The sequence below is a fragment of the Anser cygnoides genome, chromosome 2 (genome assembly GCF_040182565.1).
Source record: "Anser cygnoides isolate HZ-2024a breed goose chromosome 2, Taihu_goose_T2T_genome, whole genome shotgun sequence".
Lineage (NCBI taxonomy): Eukaryota > Metazoa > Chordata > Aves > Anseriformes > Anatidae > Anser > Anser cygnoides.
In genome coordinates this window covers 127,232,295-127,254,519 of record NC_089874.1, presented here as the reverse complement: position 1 = coordinate 127,254,519, position 22,225 = coordinate 127,232,295, and the positions used below count along the sequence as shown (strand labels likewise).

The window sequence follows — 22,225 nt, the reverse complement described above, 5'->3', positions numbered from 1 at the left end:
GTTTTAAGAGTTACAGGTCACTCGTGAAGGATAAGCAATGTACTACAGCAGAAAACTGGAAACGAGCAAACATAGCACCCATATCAGTTAAAATGAAATTACAGACCCAATGAGTCAATTTAACTTCAAATCCCTGGGGAAAAAAAATAAATAAATAATCCAGAACAAATGAATTAGCAGCACCTTAAGCTTAACCAGCAGCCAAACGAGATTTGCTAAATCACATTGCTAACCTCCTTTGACAGGCCTTCCACATAGCTAGAAGGGAAAGCACAGATGTCACATCTTTCCTTTAGTAAGGCTTCAAAATTGCCTCAAGATATTGTAACAATTAAACTACAGATGCAGGAAGAATAAATAGTTTAGTGTGTGAGAAACAAAGGTTAAATATACAATTGTCAGGATAGAGTACTAATCTCAAAGGACAGAGTGAAATGTTATATACAAGATAGTGCCCACAGGCAGGAAACATCAAATACAGGATGAGAAACAACACGACAGCAGGCTACAGTAGGTCACAAGAGACAAGTACCAAGCTGTTCTAAGAAAGGCAAACGTTGTTATGAGATATCAAAAGAAGTGTTGGAGTGCAATGCCTGAGCGTCATCTGCTGAACTCAAAAAATCTTTCTACTTCACTCTGCTTGTAGCTGAATCCCTAGGAGACACATGGACCCACCAGAAAGCGTCTAGGCAACATCAGTGAGAATGCAAAGTAGCCTAGAAAATAGGACCTAGGGGTGGAGTGGACAAGCTAGTTGTTAGCACAGGGGAAAAAGATGTAAGGGGTGGATGTTATTTTACAAGACTTCTGTAACAAGAAGGGAATCATCTCTTTTTCAGTCAACTATAGATAGGACAAGTCCTAATGAGCTTATAATGAGCACAGTAAAGATTCACTGGAGGAAGGGAGGCAAGAACATAAAAAAAAGGTTAAAGTAAAAAAAAAAGTTAAAGTTAAAAAAAAACACATTAAAAATAAAAATAAAGTAAAAAAAAAAAAGTACTGAAGCACTGAGAGAGATTCCACAAGAAAAGACCTTTAAAAACAGCTGAGGCAAACACTTAATAAAAAACAGATTTCACCTTTGGGGCAGAGACAGTTAGATGACCTCCTGAGAATGAAAGCTCATGGCTGGAAGCAATGTTCTACGAAAGAGATGGTGGCCAACAGGAGCAAGAGGAAAGGAAAGTGGTTTGAAAGCACAGAGAGGGGAAGCACTGAGGGAAGTCAAGTGATAGGCAGGAAACAGAGGCAAAGAAAGATGAAAAATGAGACTGCTGTTTGCAGGGAGAGCCTTTTAGTAGTGTGTTAGACTTCCATGAGCAACTGCTTATGAGGTTGCATCTAAAGTCAAAAGAAAAAGCAGGTTCCAGGTGCTTGCACCTGCTCTTGCTGTAGTTTTTGTCCCAATGTCTACCTTAGCAAGTAATGCAGTGCAAGGGAAGTACATCCACCGAAGGGAAGACAGCTGATGTTGAGGCCCGCCTATGCTGGCATGAGAAGATTTGTAGGTTTTGCTTGAAGACAGCTCTAGCCTGACCCTGTGGGCTGAGCACCTGGGGGTGGTGGCTAGCAGCGCACTAGCAGCACTGTGGCAGAACATCCTTCAGTCCGGCTTCATCTGAAAGGACTCCAAGAAGTTCACGTTCACCCAGCAAAGCGAACCAAGATGCAGTAAGTGGAAAGGATCGGATGGCGTACTTTACCACTGCATATTGACCATTCTCACTGACATCTGATGTGACATACGGACATCTTTGGTAGGTCTGTAAACAAACTGTAGCAGACAATCACAAAGCATTCATTTATTAGCTACATCTGCTTTAAAATGCCATTGGTAATAATCTGTGCCCCCTCCAATGAAGAATGTCTGGGGGCTTTCTGACTCATAAAAACAACAGAAGCAAACCAGAAGGCCAAGCAGCCAGGCCATCAATCTCTTCCAGCTCCTGAGTCAGAAAGCAGTCATCAAGACAAAGGATGTTCCAGCTTCCCATTGCCTGTTCCTCATTTCTTGTCAACATATTTTTAATTCTCGATGCAACTTTTTTTTTCCTAAGAAGGGTGAAATTGTGCATATGTGTGCGCAACTGTCTTTGAAAGACACCTCTTTACGCTGAGACATACGGCCAGCCTCTTTTCCTTATGAGGCCCTTGCTCTGCAGCAAAGGAGCTGCCAGTGCACCTTCGGAAATATTCAGCACCTACACATTCCTTATCAAGGACTGTTTGGTTTGCTAACCTCACGCACCCAGCATGATTCCCTGAATAATTATCTGTGCTTTGACTGGGTGGTTGATGATAGAATTTCTTGCAGGTCATTTCAAGTGATGCCCCTACACAAAATATTAAACTGATTTTTGCACGTCGACAAGTTTGCAACTTCATTTCTGAGTAAAACCCTGCAAGTGTTATGCCATTCCTTATTCCACCTCTATTTTAATTCTTTATAAACTAATTCATATGAAACATGGAAAAAAACCCCGACAACCTCAACTACTATCAACAAATACAATTAAAATGTTTACACACAAATTCTGGATACCTTTTAATACACAAGAAAAGTTACAGGATTCTGGTTTTATTCCCAGATAATTAAACAACAGGGAGAAGGTCTGAGGGCATCAAACACGTAAGAGTATCTTAACCGAGGATCCTAGCCAGCTCATGTTGCAGAGCTATGCGTGCAAGACAGGCCTTATTTACACATTCTGGGGAAGTACTCCACAAGTTTGACATTTTAAGGCTGTTCATGAATTTCTAACAGCCTCTGTCAGTTCACATAACATGTGCTTAACTACCCAGATGCTATAACCCAAACCAAGTGGATCATAAATCCGACGGCATTCTGAACTGGTGTAGGTTAAGTCAAGCTTCTAGTTTATATTTACATTGCCTTGGATGTGTAAATTAAAATCCAAGCAGAAAAAATTATTTTTAATTGGCGGGGATGGTAGGTGAACTCTTTTGTTTTCAGTCTGCCTTCTGATTTTTAATTGGGTAGAAAACTACTGTAAATATTTTCTTCTTTCTCACCACTTCTTCCCAAGCATTTTTATAAACAAGTGAAGTATTGTTTTGCTGCTATACACTACATCCCACACACCCCAACCAAAACAGAGAAAAAGTACACATTCAAACTGCTACAGGGCACTCGGGTTGCTACAGATTTTTTAACCACATTTCAGAGCAACTTGCATACCTCCACATAAATCGATCAGTGCAACTTATAGCGTATTTTTACCTTTGCTTTTCATTATAGGCTGAAGGAGAGAAAAGTAGAGTTGGAAACCTCAGCAAACGAACCTAGAAAGATTTGCTCAGCAGCCTCTGAATCGCTGGTCAACAGCTCTGCGCTGTTCAAAGCACAAGTACAAGTGCATCACTGTTCTCTCATTTAAATGTAGAATAATTCTAGGATTCATGGCAATGCCAGCTTAAACTTAGCTCCAAAGAAACCCTTTGTTTTCAAATAAACCAGTGCCCGGTTTTAGATAATTCTATAAAGAATCCCATTCATCCACCACATAACATATTAGTGAACATGAAAAGAGCACCAAGAAGGCAGCCAACCTCCAAAAAAACCTGAAGTTCAACCCATCTATTTAGCATATGCCTTTAGAGTTACGTATAACGTGTGTGTACGCATACACAAGATGTAAAACATCACTGGGAACAGCACCATTTGTTCTTGATACAAACACTTTACACTGAGATGTTTGAAAATTTACGAGCACATCAGCCACCCTCTCCTGACAGAGCCACGCAATTACTCATTTTTTCTGTCACGCTTCCAAGCACCACGTGATTTTTTTCAAGGGACGCTACCGAGGGCCAGTTCTGTGGTCTCCTTACAGAGAAGCCCCATATGTTTTCAATAAGGGCTCTGAACACAGAGGGATGGCAGAAAAGAGTTGTTAGACGCAGCGATTCCAAAGAAAACAGAAAACATTTTAAATATAATCAAGACGCATCACTCCTGCTTTGCAGCAAGGAAGCAGAAGTCCCCCGGTCCTTTGATGTCCTTGTCTCCAGGCACTTGACAGCCTGGGTACTTCTGCCAGGTAGCTTTTATTTCTGAGCTGTTCTAAAATGTCTCCATTTAGTAGTTTCTGGTAGCACTCCAAACTTCTAGGCTTAATGCATCTTCCTTTTGCAAGGTATGATTAAATCCCATCCAAAAGCGATTTTTTTCTTTAATTACCTCTTATCCCAATTCCATGCTCCTTCCAACATTAAAGAAAAACATATAACATAAGCTGGAAATTCCAGAGCATTTAAGTTTTCTGAATGCTCAGTCCTTTCTTATTTACTAAACGTAGTAAGAAACGTATTTAAGGGCTTGATAGCAATCCTAGTTCATAAATTGCAGAGCAGGAGATGGGGCCTCCTGGTAGGAAACACTAAGTTGAGGCTGAGACTTTTTTTTGGTGGCATCTCTCATGGTCCAAATACACAGTTGTCACGGTAATACCATGTTACAGGCAACATCACAGAACAACAAAGCTCACAGGTCCCCCAAACACAGCTTCTCATTCAAATAATAATTTCAGCAAAGATTAATGGTGCAAAGCTGTGAGATAGCCATCAAGGTAGTTTCTGAAAGCATGCACTGTTTACAACTGGTACCATGTTTAAACAGCAAATAGGAAAGTTGTAATACCTAAAAAACCTGACACACACTTTGTATATGTTAACGGATTTTGCATCCTGCATTGTTTAGATAAATAAAAATATTTGGGAATAACTTCATTTCTACAGTAGTTCAATAAATACTCAAATACGAGGTATAACCACATAGACCATTATTATGGTCTCTCTATCTATCTGCAATATACCATATCGCAGAGGTATAACCACAGCAAGACCATTTTGGCAGGCCATGTGTCATCTCGTTTCTCAGCTGAGACCCACCTGCGCTTGAGCAGCACACCACAGACAGCGTCGGATGCTGGTACTCCTTTGATTTGCTTTACTCCGAGAGAAATATAACGGTGTGTAAAGTTACACAACTCCTATGGTGGCAATCTTTTGCAATAGCATTTGGCAAGGCAGTTAATACTAGCAGGTTGCCCGTCACCCTCACAATTTCAAACAAGACTGCCAAAACTAAGATGTGTTATCTCTTTGAATACAGGAGCTTTGAAATGAATGTAGACACCAGTGTTTCTTATCCACACTTCCCCCCAAAAAACAGGTGCTTTCCTGCCCTAAAACAAAGGAACACTGTCCTAGCAAAACAAAGCATTGCAACTATCACAGAATGAGGAATTTCCCTTTCATCCTCAGATGATATGTGCCTTAAAGACCCAAGTGAAAAGACCACGCGAAGATGTAACCTGATTTCTTCCTGTTCCTCCCCTAACTAGCCAAGCGTTCCTCCTCTCTTCAAACACGGAGGATGTGGAAATTCCCACCTCTGATAACAGCCTTACCACCAGCAACCAAGCCCTGCAAGATGTGGCACCCCAGCCCTCCTCCCAGGAAGCACGGGGAGCGCTGCAGCAGCCAGGTTCCTGCTGGTGCTCCCTCATTTCGGCCTCCGGCGACTCGCAGCCTCTTCCACGAGACGGCCCAGGTTAAACACAAGGGTAGAAGCACGCCTCCTACTCGCTTACTTCAGCCTGTGCAACAGCTCCGGAGGTGGGGGAAGACGTGGGTTTGATCCCTGTTGGGCACGAGGACCAGGAGGCCAGGTTTTGATTACAGCCTGCCCTTAAGGAGTCCCACCGCCGCCAGCTTGTTATGGCAAGGTGAACGCTGGTTCCTCTTCTGGAGATGCTTTAACGAGAAAGCCTGCACAGCCGATCCTATCAGCGTGCGTGTTTACAGCACGCTTGCCAGGTGTCCCAGTTTCTTGATCTCCTAAGAGCTTTGATGCTCGACTCCAGCAGCTCTAGATAAGGCGCTTATAAACTTTCTGCTTCACCAGGGAGACACACCACCTTTACGACAGTTTCGGAGTCAGGCAGACACCGCGTAAGGTGGTTTGGAAGACTGGGGTATACGAGGTCTGTCTGCTTGAGGATTAGGGATGCAAGGAAGAACCCGATTAACACGTTTTTAAGTGTTCTCACACTATTCTCCAGCCCTCCAGTTCTGCTTTGGAAAGCGAACGTGTTTGCTTTGCGGGTTATTTTAGCATATGGATGCTACTCAAACTAGAACAAAATGAATCCTTCAATGCAAACACTCGAAGTGCTAACTTCAGATAAAAACAACATATTGCTTTACTACAGCTCGGTCTATATAAATACATAGATTACTTATGCCAGTTTCTAGGATCCTTGATCCACAGAAAAAAATCATAGCAGATTAAGTCTTCAATGGCTCATGAGCATCCAAAAATGAAGTCAAAAGAACAACCAACAGTGGCTTTGCTTTTGGGAAGATCCCACTCCTTAAAAGTAACATTTTTCTAAATGCCAAATTAGACAGCCAAAAATAAATATTAATTCACAACTACAAATATGTATAATCTGATCTCAATTTACATGCAGAAATGCTGGGCATTTCTGTACAAAATGCCTTGTCTCCGTGGGACAAAAATGCCCTGCTGCTTTGAATGCAAATTATAAAAACGAAACCATCTGGAAAATGACCTGGGATATAGGCAGGATAACCCAGGAAAGTGCTGCTGTGTGGATGCGGCTGAGGGATCAGAGCTTATTAGAAGCTTATCCTGTATGGATGGGATGGAAAATAAGACCTGACATACTCTCTTACACGGCGATGATTAACCTGAACTTGCAATTAGCATGCGTGGCATTATGAAATGACAGATGATTTCCATCATAAATCCTAGATCCCAGGGGAGACAAGAGTTGCCATGCATCTATTTTTATTTGCTAAGACCTGTGACATTTTATTCAATACACTTTATTTTGGGAATTCAGCATATTCTTTTGAAACGTCTTGTTGCTGGGTCAAGTCAGCTTCGGAGGCTGGCAGCCAATCCAGCTACCTAGGCTGAAACAATTCTGCATATTAAAAACCAGCAATCACTATTTTAAACACACGGCATTACAGTCAAATTATCCACCTACTTGTGGATTGACTTCAAACAAGTCAAAAAACGAACAGACTAGTAATTTTAAAGTGCCCACATCTTAAAACTTGAACTACTAGCTCCCTGCAATACATTAGTTTATAAGCAGATGACAGCAGAATGGGCTAGAAACCACCCAACTAACGTCCCTCGTGGGTCCTCTGCAGACCTCTGCTCAATGAGACGTGAACATCCAGCTCGTGAGGCTTCTTAGAGAGCCGCCTATCCTTAGAGAATGAGAATGCAGACAGCAATAATGAAAAGCAACAATTCCTATCAGTTGATTACCAAAGTGAAGATCCCCTCAGAACAACTCCAGTGCATTACAAGTCTTTCAATACTCTGGATGCAGCCCATGTATATACCACTCCTGACAGCTCTCATTCTCCTGAAGAAACAATTAATCCTCTTTTAAGATAACAATAGATACTGATTTTAACAGAGTAATATGAAAGAAAATTAAACAGAAGGGTTGTCGCTGTCTATTTTGAGAGTACAAGATACATTTCCATGCTGTTTCAGTGCTCAGAGCACATAATGAAGAGTCTGTAGCACTTGCGAGAGAGGAATACAGAGACTGCTAACTAACTGGTTTTTGCTGCCAACAAGTGCATATTCATGCTCTTCATACGCTCCTAAAAATTAAGGGAAAGCCAAGTTGACAGAGCCTGCAGAGTTCAGACGCAAACAAGCCCTGCGGGAGCACGTACACCTCTCCGAGGGGAAGCCAACAAGAGAGGAACAATGCTCACAGAAGCACCACAGATGTCCTGCAAAAACCAAATCGTGCAGGTGAATGCCGCGTGGTATTCTTTCAGTGCAAATCCCCTGAGTTTGTGTCAGGATTTTACCCCTCCTGTCAGAGCTCTGTGCAGAGAGCACAGACACGCTGCAACCCCTGCACAGGAGGAGAAAACTCCGCTTGCATTTCCCCCTTGCCTCCAACCTTCTCCCAGATTTAAGGCGTTTAAAGGGGTGGAGAGGCAGTGCTGGTGCTCACCTCCCTGGCGCACGGACCTCGGAGCCGAACGGCACTCGCTGCCCGTGCAGCACGGGGCAATCGCAGAGCAACAGGGTCCCGGTGCTCCTCGGGGGGCTGCAAAAGGGCTTCCTGGAGCAGGGCTCCTTCAGCTGCCCTGATGCACAAGCCAAGCCTTACCTCCTGACCGCCTGCTTCCAGCCCAGCGTCGCTGTGTAGACGGAGTTCAGCGGTGGAACCGAAACAGAGCCCGGTGCTGGCCACAGCCGCAACCCACAGACTGCCTCCCAACCCCGGCCGAGCAGAGTAAGGCACAGGAGCAGCGCGCTCACAGACAGCAGGGCAAGAACACCCCCAGCAGCAAGTCACGCTGCTGGAGGGGGGAAATAGGGAACAGATGAAAGGAGAACATGAAACGCAGAATGACTTTGCAACTTTTTTTTTTTTAAAGAAATGGAGTATATACGCTTCCAGCGAGTGGGGGGGAGGGAAGGGAGCACTTGCCCCCAGCCTGTAGCGGAGCGCCCCGGTTCCTCCGGGGAGCGCTTCCCGGGCTCGGCCGGGGGCTTGCACCCCCAGCAGCCCCCCCAGCGCCGGAGGAGAGGGGGAAAACCGAGCCCCCCCAAGGCCCCGGCCGCCCCGCACCTACCTCAGGCGGCCTCGCCCCTTTCTCGCTCCGCTCCGCTCCCCGCGAGGCGGCGGCCGGGCCCCTCCTCGCCGCGGCCCCGGGGCTCCCCCCGGCCTCGGCACGCAGGGGCGGGCGGTGCCGGGGCCGGGGCCGGGGCCGGGGCCGGGGCCGGGGCCGGGGCCAGCGGCCGAGCTGCCCGCGCCGCCCCCGCAGCCTCGGGGTCAGGCCGGGACTCGCGGGCGGCGCCGGGCGGCTCCGGGCAGCGGCCCCACGGCGGCCGGGGGGGGCCTCAAGGGGCCCGGGAGGGGAGAGCGGGGAGCTGAGGGCGGGGGGAGCCGGCATGGGGGCAGCGGCACGGCCCCGCTGGGCCTGGGGCTGCTGCTGTGGGCGGGGGAAAGGGGGCGAGGGGGGTGAGGCGAGGGAGGGAGCTCCTGGAGGAAAAATGGGAAGCACTCCCTTGGCAGGGAGTTTTGATCGGGGAGAGTAGTGACAGGACGAGGGGTAGCGGCTTTAAACTGAAAGAGGGGAGGTCTAGGTTAGAGGTTATGAGGAAATTCTTCACTCAGAGGGCGGTGAGGCACTGGCGCAGGCTGCCCAGAGAAGCTGTGGATGCCCCGTCCCTGGAGGTGTTCAAGGCCAGGTTGGCCGAGGCCCTGGGCAGCCTGGTCTGGTGGGTGCCATCCCCGCCCATAGCAGTGGGGTTTGAACTGGGTGATCTTTAAGGTCCCTTCCACCCCGAGCCATTCTGTGATTCTCCGATAAAACACACCAGTCTGAAGGGCCTGGCCTGCAAATCTCAATAGGAAGTGTTTAAAAGCATCTCCTCCTCCCCCTTCTGTCTTCTTGGCATTATTTCGCTCATTTTTCAACACAGTTGCTATCTGTGTTCATTTCTCACAGCAGGATGTGGTAAAATTAGGGCTACCAGTTTGTCTCCAGCAGCATTTGTTGTTTCTCTTTTGGCTGCTTTTTCTTTGCTTCCTGCCACACTTTCCTCTCCACATATTTCCACAGGATGCAGCCCCCTGCCGCAAAAAGTCCCACCCTTAATTTTAGCAACCCTGGCTCAGAAAACTGTGTACCACGCTGATCGTTCTCAGTATGCCTGTCTGAGATTCCCTTGGAGCACACCTGTGAGGATAGTAACAGCTTGGAGGCTTCACAAAACAAGCAGAATTTCAGGAGGACCTTGGAGAGGGGCCATGAGACGAGGGAGTTGCTCTGAGCACAGAAGTGGCACAGATGCAGTTCCTGAGTGGCAGAAAGAGGAAGGCAGAGACTACTGAGAAAGGCAGCAGCTCCTGCATCCTGACGTGCCAGGAAGAAGACAGAGACTGTAGTATGGGCAAAAGTGAATCCTAGACAAAGAGCTCAGTCCGATGTTCCGCTGCAGTTAATCTGACGTCCTACTATATCTTAAAATAACAATCACCACCTTACAGTCTCCCTTCAGCACATTTTGGATGGTTCTTTCCTTTCTTTCTTGCAGAGAAGCAAAGCAGTGAGATGAAAAGGTATAGCTAAAAGCCATGTGTGTTTGATGAAATATCAGAACAAGTAGTTCTTGTCAAGATGGCATGTTTTCATACAAGCTTCCTTGTTGCTCTTAATTTACAGATTTTGCTGACATGTTTTTAGTGGGAATGCTATTTTAGCCAATCATTATGCCCAGTCATTTGACTGCACCTGTAATTCACCTCTGATCTTTGTCTTTTCTTTCGTTTACCAGCACCGTCTGGAGTTGTGAACCCGAGCTTATTCAACAATTGCTGTTGGGTTGAATATTTCTCTTTCTGACTGACAGCTTCTTTAAGTGTGCTGATGGTCCAAAATATCACAAACACAAAAAATTGCCAGATTATTTAGATCCTTTATCCTAGAAAGCTGAAGTACATTTAATCTTTGCTCTAACCTTCTGCTTCAGGAAAGTCTTGCATACATTTAAAAGTAAATCTTGCATACATTTAACAGTACCTCCAGGTGGGTGTCCTTGATCTATCTTCCATGTGTAATTGTTCAGAATACAGTCATACACAAAACTTATTTTCAGGACAATTTCAAAAGGGCAAAGCTCCAGACAGCCTGGCAAAATGTTTCCAGTGTAGACCACAACCTGCAGATGTGGCCTCATCCACTTCATGATGTTGCTGTGGTGATGGAGCCCCAGACAAGTGTAAGTTCATTCTCATTTCCAAGTTGCAGCTCTCTGCACCAGAGACTCAGCCTACTGCTCTCCTGTACAACCACAGCATAAGACCTAACTATCAATGAGAACCATTACCAGTTCCCTTCACTATAAGCAAATTTCACCTAAGGTGAAAGCCTCTTAAAAAAATAAAAGAACAAAGACAAAAATTACTAGCCACTACAGTCAGTGTTTTCTTCCATCTTAATTGCACTGTAAGAACAGCATGTCTTCTTTTTGTTCCGGTGTTCCTCCGTGAGGACATAAGTACACACTCAAGGTTCCTAATGCCACATCATCTATAATAGGAAGCACTAAAACCAGAAGATCTTTAAAAGGTGAGTCTCAGTCCTTGCTGCTCAGCAAACAAAGCTAATAATGTGCCTCATTTGTTCTGTCGTCTGTTTGCTCTATCGTTTGTTTTCTTACACATATCCTTGCAGACAGGTTGATTTGTTTAACTACACACAGGTCAATGTCTGAATAGCTCACCTAGAAGCACCAGCAACACCGAAAGAGAAAATGGGGAAAAAAGCAGGTGATGATGACATACTGTTTTAAAAGCACAGCAACATCAGCAGTCTGGTACACAGATTAAGGACAGAGTAAACCCTTTGTGCAGTAACCGAGTATTTGTACAGATGTACTCCCCACCTTATTGTGAGATACCAAACCACCGAAATGGGGAAAAATATCTCTGGTGAGGTCACCATTACTTCTGTCAGCCTGCTGTTCATTCTTTTCATTCTCTCTGTTGCCTGACCTATTTGCATATCTCCACCTTTCTTCCCTTTGCACTTCTTTCCCCATAGCAACTCGGCCTCCATACATCCTACTTTGCCTCCTCCCACACCAAGAAGCAGTGCAATAGCGCAGGCTGAAGGAAAAATTACAAAGACTAAGGGTTTGTTAGCCAGTGTAGGCTCGTTGTGAGCTTTCTAGCCAAAGCATGGAGAAAAGAAATAGAGACTAAGGACGATCAGAATAAAAGAAGACAAAAGTTTTAAAATAGGGAGCAGAAAGCAAGTTATAGGAGGTGAACTTTCACCAAGGATTATCTGTTCAGCAGACCAGACTGTACACACTCAGGCTAGTTAGATCCCCCTCAACCACACACAAGCAAGATTTTTACAACTACATCAAGGAAATAAAGTACATTAAGGTTATAAATCAACAATTACATGTCATAAGGCTCACTGTGGCATAGCATTCATCTGCCACCAAATCCACGTTCATGAAGAGGTTCCTATCTTCAGGCACACAAATTCCCATTTTTTTCAGAGCTTAGCTTCTGAAGGAATGATAAAATTTGTCTTCAGGGAGCTAGTTAACTATTAATATTTCTGATAGGCTTAGCACTTTATGATGTGTAGGTATTGAATTTACTTTCCCACAGTAAGGTAGTACAACACTTATATGATTTAGTGAACTTTTGAAATATGGACTACAGCAATTAAGATGAAAGTTTAACACAAATATTACATAAAACAAGCATTTAAATGCTTTAATGAGCTACTGGAATTTGGTTGCCAGATCACATCTGGGAATCCTTGTCTAACTCCCATTATGTCTCCACGGAAACATCTTCTCCAAAGCATTGCCATTAGACTTTCATATCAGCACCAAAAGCAGAACAGGTGGACAAGAGCAGAGGTCACCTTTCTCATAGTCACTGTTTTAAGCTGTTTTCACTTTCTACCCTGTTGGATGCTTTGATTTTTGAACTTCAGTTTGTACTCGTCAGTGTCATAAGCAAATCTAGATCAGATTTTGCAGAATTTGAGTCTACAACAGAAGTGGAGCTTCCTGACCTCCCAAGTGTAATCAAAGACATATTTCCAAATCTTGGTTGTTATTAAATAATGGTCATTAGCAGCCTAATCCTGAGACAAGGTGAATCACCAGTGGATTGAGTAGGAAGAAGATACTGCCAAGCTTGAGGGTGATGTTTCAGGACATGTGAGCACCTAGCTTAGCACCTAGCTAGGAGCAGCTTTCCATGCAGTAAGTACAGTTCTTTACCCGAAATGGTGAGAGGTAAGCAATTAAGCATGGGATCTGCAGTCTAGTAAGCACATTTCATTTGCTCTCCCTCCTTCCAAAAAGCTGCAAGTAATTTTTTATACTTTTATCATATTCTCTCATGCAACTACTGTGACATATTGTGCTGCTGTTGCACGTTTAAGTATGTTCTCCGTTAAGTTCAATGTTAATTAGACCAGAAGGTTCACTGCTCTTCAGTTTTGGGGATTTTTTGGACACGGTAAGGAACAGCAAGCTGACAGAAGTAATGGTGACCTTGCCAGAGATATTTTTCCATTCAACACAAGCCTGTTTAATTTTTACATACAAAGTAGAACCCATTGTTTGCATTCAGGATTCCCACTGCTATGAACTATTTGTCATATGAAACACATTGGCTACAGCACGTAGCATTCAACTTCTGCAATCAGAATTAACTAAAATAATGGAAGACAGTATATTATTTAAATCTGTAGTAAAAATATTTTAAAATAATAAAACTATTCATCTTTAACATAATAAATAGCAGTTCTTAAGCATCCAGGCAAGAATAAAATGCTATTTCTCAAAAAAAAAAAAAAAGGCATTATGGCATGTATTACAGGGCACTACCTAAATATTATATCTATCTTCAAATAGAAAACCAGAGTGTATAGCAAAGAAAACGTGAGAGGATTTTAATCACTACAACATGCAATAATTAAGTTAGAGGCTCTAAGTAAAATCTTAAGTCTACTTTTCTTCTTAAGATACTTCTATAAAAGTGAATAAGGTATAAATCCTAATTCTCTAGGGAAAAAAATTTTAAAAATGATATACCAATGAAAATCTCCAAGAAGTTAAAATTGAGTGACTTTACCTAAGTTTCAGTGTACAAAACCATCTCGCTTAGAAATATAGATTTATTTGATGAAGTGTTTTTTTTTTGTTGTTTTTGTTTTTTCTTTTCCCTTTTAATTCAAGCTGTGGTTGTCATTTTGGGGAACAAGAAAGTCCCTGTGTCAGATGTTTCGCATGAGTTATCAGGAAGTACAAAGGATGAGGCAATAGCCTTCCCAGAAATAAAATCTCAAAACCTATCACAAATGGAGGTGGTGTTATTTCTCTTAATACAGAAGTTAGGGTGTAAAGCCCATAAAAGAAGAGGAGAATAAGCCTTTTGAGTGGGCAAGAGTAGAAGACTATAAGGAAACCAAGTTACCATTTTTAAGTAAAGTGGAGGGGTTAATAAAGTTAATATAAAGTCTTTTCTTATTTGCAGAAATCAGAAGTGTTGCTTAATGCTCACTCTTCATTAACATAGACACTGTTTTTCAGCCCTGCTGACAGGGAGAGTATGACATAAAGTTCAAATAAAACTTTTGCTTTCCTTCAGTTTTGTTCTGGTTTCTCATTTTTGCTGTTTCCTGTTCAGTGAACTTTTCTGCACTGTAATTCAATAGAGATGAACTGTAAGGAAACATGTAAAGTCTCTTTTTTAGGGTAAACTGGAAGAGATATGAAGTTGCTCATCTTTTTTTCTTTTTTTTTTCTTTTTTTTTTTTCTTTTTAATAAACTTACACACACAGATAAGCAGAGTGAAACACAATGGGTATGCAATGAAAGGATGACTGAACTGAGCAAGCAAAGGAGAGCCATTCACATCACTAAAACACTAAAACGTACTGCCTGGGGGCTATACCGCCTAATGTGCTATAACTCCCTTATAGAAAACTCTGTTTAGTAATCAACTTCTGCAGAGCTCCAGCAGGAAGAACGGAGTGGGTGTTTCAGATGTGCTGACCACCATGTGTATGGATCTGCTCTGGGCACAGCATGTTTGAAACAGCGTTTCAAACGGTGAACACCTGAATCCAAGGTAGTGTCTTTGCTGGTGCTGATAGTTTAAGAGAAATCCCTTTGCACACATGAAAGGAGACAGCTGCTCACAGAAAGTCCATTTTGGAAGTATCTCAGAATGGTTGAGGCTGGAAGGGACCTCTGGAGATCATCCAGTCCAACGCCCCTGCCGAGCAGGATCACCCAGAGCACATTGCACAGGATGGCATCCAGGTGGGTTTGGCACCCAGGCAGGTTTTGAATATCTCCAGAGGAGACTCCACAACCGCTCTGGGCAACCTGTTCAGTGCTCTGTCACCCTCACAGCAAAGAAGTACCCCCTCATATTCAGCCAGAACCTCCTGTGCTTCAGTTTGTGCACGTTGCCTCTTGTCTTGCCTCTTAGGCACCACTGAAAAGAGGCCGTCTCCATCCTTTTAATGCCCTCCCTTCAGATATTTATACACATTAATAAGATCCCCTCTCAGTCTTTTCCAGGCTAAACAGGCCCAGCTCTCTCAGCCTGTCCTCATACAACAGGTGCTCCAGGCCCATATCATCTTAGTAGCCCTCTGCTGGACTCTCTCCAGGATCTCCACGTCCCTCTTGTACTGGGGAGCCCAGAACTGGACACGGCACTCCAGGTGTGGCCTCACCAGGGCTGAGCAGAGGGGGAGGATCACCTCCCTTGGCCTGCTGGCAGCACTCTTCTGAATGCAGCCCAGAATACCATTGACCTTCTTGGCCACAAGGGCACTTTGCTGGCTCATGGTCAGCCTGCTGTCCTCCAGGACTCCCAGGTCCCTCTCTGCAGAGCTGCTCTCCAGCAGGTCAGCCCCCAGCCTGTACTGGTGCTTGGGGTTATTCCTCCTGAGGTGCAGGACCCTGCACTTGCCTTTGTTGAACTTCATGAGGTTCCTCACCACTCAACTTTCCAGTCCTCTCTGAACACGGTCCCCTCTGAGCACAGCCCTTTGGGGCACTGGCCACACCTCCCACCTTTGTGTCATCAGCAAACTTGCTGAGGGTGCTCTGTTCCGTCATCCAGGTCGCTGTTGGATAAGTCGAACAAGACTGAATGCAGTCCCCTGGGGGACACCACTAGCTATAGGCCTCTAACTAGACTGCTACTGATCACAACCCTCTGAGCTCTGCCATCCAGCCAATTCTCAGTCCATCCCACTATCCACTCAGCTAACCCACGCTTCCTGAGCTTGCCTATGAGGATGTTATGGGAGACAGCGTTGAAAGCCGTGATGAAATCAAGGTAGACGACATCCAGTTTTCCCCTCATCTACCCAGTCAGTCACCCATCACAGAAGGCGATCAGATTGGTTAAGCACGACTTCCCCTTGGTGAATCCATGCTGACTACTCCTGATCACCTCCTTATCCTCCACGTGTTTGGAGATGACCTCCAGGAGGAGTGATTCCATCACCTTTTCAGGGATGGGGGTGAGGCTGACTGAGTCCTCCTGAGTGAAGGACTGAGCAGTATCTGAAGGACTGAGAAGTGTCCGAAGTCCTGCAAAGCGACTGAGACACAATATTTAGGGGCTTAGACAATTAGACTTAAAGCAATGTTGAACCAGTGGTAAAAATACCATGTTTCTAATTAGGAATATTTTCAAAGAGTATCTATTTCTAAAGAGCTATTTGGGGAAATTGCCCCTGGTCTCTTTCCTACACCCAGACATGAAAGGCAAAGTTTTGGACACTGTTAACATATCCTCTATTTTCTTTTCCACCTTAGGGAGCTGTAGTTAAAATGCCTGCCTGAAGCCCATTGCACAACGAGGAGGGACAGCTGGGGCTCACTTTCTGCAGAGCTGGGGTCCCCCGTTCCTCACCCTGCCAGAGGCTGCTTTGGCTGTGTCCCCGTGCCACATGAACCTCTCCCCCACCACTGCCCCACTGGTCCTCCAAGTCTCTGCAGTCCCCAGTCCAATACTTCCCATCACATTTTTACTTCAGGGAAGTAAATGCATCAGGGAGCTGGGGAAGAGCTTTGGGAGAGCTGAACTGGGAAAAAAGCTCTTGGGAGGGGCAACACCCTTCAGTGAAAATATTCTTTGATCTGCAGATTATTATAAAATTAGCTGAAACTCTCAGCTCTGCTGACCCACATACAAGAAGATGAGCTCTTAGTCTCATTTTTCTGAAATGCTCATTTTGCTTTTTTGTTTTGTTTTGTTTTGTTTTCCTAGCTTTCAATACAGCCAGCATGTTTTTGTTGTCTTCCCCAGAATGTGAGAGTTCACCCTTAGCGCTGGGCTGGCTGCTCATGGTGTGAACAAGGAGGTGGACAAAGCTCTTAGCCACCAGAGGGATGGGCCTCACAGTCACAGATGCAAGATAGGAAGGGGAGTTGAGCAGAGCAGCCCGTTTATCATGAAGCAGTATAACCTCAGACATGTTATTTCTTGTAACATCTCATTTTTTATCATATTTCTTTATTTACTGAGATCTTGACTCCTACCTCCAGTCTGTGTTTGATACCAGCTGCAGTTACCCAGCTCTTGCATGCTTACATGAGGTCACCCATTATTTCTCACACATCTCCGTTTTTTTTCTAGACTTATGCCTATATTTTATTCATCTACCTTGGACTTTGCCCCGTTTGTTCACATACTCCTTGGAATGAGGTACCCGCACACGCTGTGCTTGCAGGTGCCCCTGTGCTGATCATACTATCTTACCTGTGACACTTTTGTACTAAAGCCTTTAGAAGGCTTTGCATTTTCATAACAATATGACACGACTGACTCACGATCAGCGCGTGATTCACTGTATACCCTGATCATCTCTGAAGAATGGTTCCAATAAATTTATTCCCTTATCTTGTGATTATAAGTGGGGCTAACGTATTGTAGCTGCTGATTTCTAAACCTATTTATTTCATTGGCTTGTCAAGATCATTCTGAACTATAAATTTATCCCTCACAGTGCTTCCAACTCTTTCCAGCTTAGTGTTTCCCCCAGGTTTAATAAGTATAATCTTGCATGTAATTAATGAACAGATTGAGGACAGATGCCTGCATACCCTCGTTTTGATATGCTTTTGCGGTTTGGTGGTGACCAGCTGCTCTGCTGGTTACATAAGTGTGCTGTAATCGTGGCTTTTCGAGCTGGGACAGCACTAGCTGATCTGTGCTATGAAGTGTCACATGAGAGGACACCAAAACTCATGAATGTCCAGATAAAGCAGCTATCGCTTCTTCTCGTGTATGTGGCCTGCTACCATTTCACCGAGAGAAAGGAGGTTACCATTTTGGACTGGCATTGTCAATCATCCTCGTACTGATAATGTTTCTGCAAAATGTCCTCCTTATATCCTTATATCTGTGTAATTGTGCATTGCTTTCTACTTTGACTTCCTTGGATTTATTTTTATTTATTTATCTATTTATTTATTATGTGTGTGTGATTGTATTGGTTTCTACTTGGTAATTTGATGTAGGTTGGTTTTTTTTGTTGTTTGTTTGTTTTTTACAGTTGTACAACTTGCTTGCTACTTGTTTTCACTCGATAGATTTTCTCAGAGCCAGATCTAGAAAACCTTCCCTGTAGGATGCCTTACTTATCTCCTGTGCCAACAGAATCTCTCTCAAACTTTCTACCTTTTAGCCAACTTTGTCCTACTGCATTATAGTGTGACGTATTTACTAGCACATAGCTGTTAATCTGAGTAGTAAATGTGTTGGCAATGAAGGACCTCAGTATGATTTTATTTGAAATCCTCCCCTTAAAATTATATCCACTGAATCTTCCTGATGCAGTGGTGTATGGTAAAGTCATGACATAGTGAGACCCTTTCTTTGCTTTCTCTTCACCCCCGTTTTGTTGTTATTTGAGCAGATCTCCTGCTACGTTCTGGACCCCAGCGCAGGTACTCATGTTTTTAATGCACACTGTTCTCCAACCAGCAATGTTCTGCTGTATCAATGTGCATCTTGTGAATGACCCCACCACATCTGCTATGTGAATGAACCTCAGTGTGCAGGCAAAGCTTGACTTGCAGTATGTCCTGCTCGTTTGCTCAGTTGTATACAGTCATCTAGGACGTTCAGCACTTGGCCCCTCTGCTTTTCTGTATTGGATTAGTCAGATAAAAGGCACTAGGGTGACAATGCTGTTGTACCTTAGGGCCCTAATGCATCATCCGTGCAGCGTGGCAGGTCTGGGGATGGATGAGAAGGCTTCCTCGGTGAGCTTCTGCTGACACCTACTGCCAGAACTGAATCCAGCAAAACAACACAGGAGAAAGTTTCAGCACTGTCCCACATGATTAATGGTACGTGGCTTTGGATTCAGGCTATCTGCATTGTACTTAAAGAAATTAATACCATCCATAATGTTATGGATGTGATAATACAGATCAGAAACTGCAAAGTCTCCAGGAGCAATTTGTCTTTTTGTTGCTCTTTTTCTAGTAAAATTACTGAAGGACAAGAGTTAATTGAAAATCACCTTATGCATTTTTCTTCCATGATACAAGCAAATGATTTTATGGCACGAAGTAAGTCAATGCAAAAAAAGCTGTAAGTTTTTTTAATAGATGATACGTCTTCATTGTTACCATGAATGGCTTTACATCAGATTCATGAAAAGTATCTTCTCAAAGCAATTCCTATTCAGCAGTAGGGTCATATTTCTTTGTTTTTGAAGCCTCCTTTTTTTAGAACTTTAGATATGTAAAATGGACTAAGAATATTTTGAGATACCTATCTACATGTATGTATAATATATCAAATTATTATAACACCTTGCTGCTGGTGGTAAGGGTATTTATGCATGTTAGTTGCTAGAGTGCAATAAATCAGTCTGAAGGGTACTTCTAGTTTATATTTGAACTGTAACAACACCTAGGTTAAAATCCTCAGGAGAAAATTTGAGGATAGATTTTGGTTTTGATTTCCAACCATCTTCTCCACTCCCACCATTTCATACTTCATAGGTTCTCTCCTATGCCTTCAAGTCTGAGAAATACAGGCTCTCAACTTGTCAATTACTTCCAAATTTAAGCACAATCACAAGCCAGGTATCATTCTCTATAAGAAGCACTCATTGTGTCACCCATTTACACCCTTCACTTGAAAATTCTTCTATGCTGGACATGGTTGTTCATTCATCTCTTCTAAACTGGGCGTTTGCAGAGAATTTCGCTAAGGACCAGACAAAAATTGGGACACATAAATACGTGTGAATGTCATGCAGATTTAAGTAAGCCTTTAACAGCTGCTGAGATCAGTGACTGTGCATTCTCTGTGAGCACACAAATCAATACGGCAGTGAGCGTGTTAGTCGCTCAACCTATTTTATTTTGAGGCATTAATCTTTTAGTATAATGGGATTGTACCATTTCTTCAATTTGCATTTGACAGAGCACTACAGAAAGCTGATAAATATTCACAGTAATTGCCATTGAGATTTCCATGTAATCAAGTTACACATCTAAGCTAATAACACTTACATTCTCCTCTTTTTTAATGGTTGAGTGCCCTAAAGATGGATTTTCTATTGACGGTTGCTGGACACTGCCTGTTCTGATGAATCAATTTCATTAATTGTCTCCTTTAATGTTAGCAATGAGTCTCAAAGAGATGTTTCAGGATAAAAAATGTGGAGCCTTAATTTTGCAAAGGAGTTTGTGTGTGAAATCAATCAAATTGCTTTGCAAAATGAGGCCTGCAAGCCAGATTTTCATCCAAGAAACAACAGAAAAACCTAGGTTAAAAAAAAAAACAAACAAACAAAAACAAGCAAGCAAAACAGTGCAGCCATTGAGCAGCTCGTCTTGCATGCAGAGGTTGTCCCTGCTCTGAACAGGAAGGAAAAAAGGGAGGCAGAGCTGTATGGTTGCTGTTACTGGGCCAGTTTGTACCTGAACAAACACTGGGAACTTGACTTTGCAGCAGCAAAGCCTCTGAACAGGTAATTTGGATAGCTGTAATTAACATTAGAATTAGAATGTTTGTGCCTTCCTCCCCTTTGGCATGTTGCTTTCCTAGCATGCTTGTGTTTGGCTAACACACCTACCACATTTTGAGTGGCCCAGTTTTGGCCTTGTATGTAGGAATGCCCTCAGTGTTCACAAGGTGCATCTCCTAGTGGCAAGAAGTGCAGAACCTGTTGCAGTGGCAGCAGTTCAAGCTGTGGCTCTGGGAAAGCACTGAAGAAAAGAGCGTTTTTCAATTCGGAAATCATCAGGAGACTGTAGAAGAGGGATACGAGGTTATTCTGTTGGATGAATCCAGGTCAGGAGTTACCAGCCCAGCTCCTCATAAAAAGTCGGATGCTGTTTTCTAACCACCACCAGCTTACCATTAATTAACCCAAACCTTTATGAACGCTGAACCGAAGCTGCTCACTGGGGATTCCTGTCCTTCCAGAGTGCTGTGCGTGGCTGCACCTTGCCCCTGAGGATGAGGAAGTGCAGAAGGGCTGTGAGCAACACCTTTGGCACACTGCAGTAAGTGTAGTTAGTGCTCAGGTTGTTAGGAACGCCTACGACAGTCAGCGCTGACAAAGTACAGGCAGTCCAGGTCAGGAGAGCAGAATTGGCTTACCAAGAGCAGTAAATACGTGAGTCTGCACTGCATGGGTTTGGGCTGCTCCGTGTGCCGAGGCACCCAGCGCTGCCTCTTTGCAGATAGTACTAAGAGTACTGATGATACTGTAAGAACTAGACATGCTTTTTAGACATTAGGGTGTATCCAAAATGTTGTATCAACATATAAAAAAGTTGCACTCATTTTGGGCTGTGATGCATATTACCATGTTCCCTCCAGCTCACATTTGTGTCTTCTCTTTCCTCTTTCTCAAATGTAAAGCTGAAACGAGCAGTGCTTTTAGGGCCAGTTCAGGCAAAACCGCTGGGCCTGCAGGCTAAGCAGCATCAGCTCTAGCGGGGCTGGTGAAGGTGATACCAGACTGTTAGCTGGTGTAGCGCAGGCTAATGAAAGCACACCGTTGTGTACACAATTGTATCAGAAGGCTGATAATAGTTTTCACTTCCTGACAAAATAGAGCGTCTTCTAGTCTTCATCATCACCTGCTCCTTGGCACGCTGCACTAATCTTTTCTTTCTGTTTAGATGGAAACTCCTTCACAGGACACTTCTGCCATTGCTCTTCCAAAGGCTTTCAAAGAAACAACTCCCCGTGAGAAGTAATTGCTTCCACCTGGGGATGATCCCTTCCCTGAGGGCGAAGGACAAGGAAGAGAGGGAACAGCGCTGTGTGAAGATCAAACTTAACATTTTAGACCTCACATCCTTGGCCAGGAATGAATGCCAGGATAGTGTTCCTGGCAGTGCTCAGTCCTCATCTGCAAAGTAGCATGGGCTCAGATATATCCCGCTGCTGGTAATTTATCACTCTTCTGAGTCACCGTAAGTAAATTCAACTTTGTGGTAATTGTGATCTTCAACTGTGTGGTAGTTTTGAAAGTAACCTTACTTTTCCTGACTGTGATGTCACTGTTCACATTGCTTGTGACAAAGCTGTGGTTATTGCCGTGACCTCTGATATGACTTGATGC

General features: G+C 43.8%; 1 protein-coding gene and 1 long non-coding RNA gene across 4 annotated transcripts in view; one reads left to right on the top strand and one right to left on the bottom strand.

The window, feature by feature from the left end:
- SGK3 (serum/glucocorticoid regulated kinase family member 3) overlaps positions 1–8,832 on the bottom strand; it is a 64,040-nt gene extending 55,208 nt beyond the window's left edge. The window contains exon 1 of one of the 2 annotated variants that reach the window (XM_013172519.3): positions 8,680–8,832. The gene's annotated coding sequence lies outside the window, so the exon portion shown is untranslated. Of the gene's footprint in view, positions 1–8,210; positions 8,368–8,679 lie in introns of those variants that run through there. The other variant, XM_013172518.3, reaches the window with a different exon arrangement.
- Positions 8,833–15,814: 6,982 nt separating this feature from the next.
- On the top strand, positions 15,815–21,916 carry LOC106030623 (uncharacterized). Of its 2 annotated transcripts, XR_001203859.3 has the most exons (4): positions 15,815–15,951; positions 18,830–18,977; positions 19,117–19,202; positions 21,780–21,915. It is a non-coding gene; the product is annotated as an uncharacterized lncRNA (long non-coding RNA). The 2 variants fall into 2 exon arrangements; XR_001203858.3 differs by lacking the exon at positions 19,117–19,202 and having other exon boundaries at positions 21,780–21,916.
- Positions 21,917–22,225: the final 309 nt, after the last annotated feature.